The sequence below is a fragment of the Vicugna pacos genome, chromosome 11 (genome assembly GCF_048564905.1).
Source record: "Vicugna pacos chromosome 11, VicPac4, whole genome shotgun sequence".
NCBI lineage: Eukaryota > Metazoa > Chordata > Mammalia > Artiodactyla > Camelidae > Vicugna > Vicugna pacos.
In genome coordinates, this window is record NC_132997.1 from 18,972,105 (window position 1) to 18,973,372 (window position 1,268).

The window sequence follows — 1,268 nt, forward strand, 5'->3', positions numbered from 1 at the left end:
AAAGTTAATAAAGTCAGAATGGGATCAGGGCTGGGCTCAGGCAGGGTCAAAGCCAGGGTCAGGAAAGGGTCAGGGCCCAGGCTCAGGGGCCAGACTCAGGGCTGGGTCAGGCCAGGGTAAGGCCAGGGTCAGGTGGGGGTCAGAAGCCTTGGAAATGGGCACGGAAGCATGGATCCCCAAAGGCTGAGGCCAGCTTGGGGCCCTCCTCTGGCTGCTGCTGCTGCCGCCCACGGCCGCCCTGGAGCTGTGGGGGCCCACCCCCAGGGGTCCGGGGCGCAGCCCTGCCCTCCCAAGTGGGGGTCCTAGAGCCAGGGCTGTCTTCATTAGCCCTCTCCCACTTTTAGAAATGGAGGGTCCTGAGTCAGAGAGGGGGAGTGACTTTCCTCAGGCCACACAGAAACACAGACTTCTGCCTGTGAGCCTATTTCCCTGAGATACTGGGATGACATGGAGGGGGCATGAGCCCTTAGCAGCCATGACCTTGAGCAAGAAATACTGGCAACCTATGAGGCCTGTAGTTCATTGACCTGCAGAGCAGGCCCTGAGGTGTGCTGAGTGAGGGATGCAATGGTTGTGATGGTCCAGCCCTTGGCAGGCTCCCTCAGGGATGTCTGTCACCCTGGAGATGCTGCTGTCACCTGCTGTGGCTGCCCTTGGTCCCCCTGCCCTGCCCACCGGGCCACTGAGCCCTCATCCCCACAGGGCTTGCTCAGTTGTGCTCTGCTGTCCAGTTCTCAGTGGCACCCTGGCATTGTGGCCAGGCCTCTGGATGCTTGGCCTTGGTTTCCCATCTATGAAGCGGACAGGGCCTCCCCGGTAGTGGTACCTGGGGCACTACCAGTGTCTCTGTCATAGGAGACAGGGGCATCCCCACAGTGTGCGGGAAGCCCAAGGTGACAGGGAGGATGCACGGCGGCCGGGTCACGGCGGTGGGCCCGAGGCCGTGGCAAGCCCACCTGCTGGGCCCGGTCTCGCGTGTCTGTGGGGCCGCCCCCATCGGCTCCCGCTGGCTGGTTGCTGCCGCCCACTGCCTCCTCAAGTGTGTCCTCCTGCGGTGCTAGCGGAGGTGCTGGCAGGGGAGGGGTGTGCGGGGGAAGGGGAGGAAGGGGGTGATGGTCACCCCATAGCAGTCCTCTGGGGCAGTCTGTGGCCTTCGCATGCACGTCATCCCTGCCTTTGCCCTGTGTGCCCTCCACCTGGACTATCCACGCCGCTCACTCGTCTGATCCTCCTCATGCTGTGCCCTCAGCCCTCGTGCCTGTCCCCCC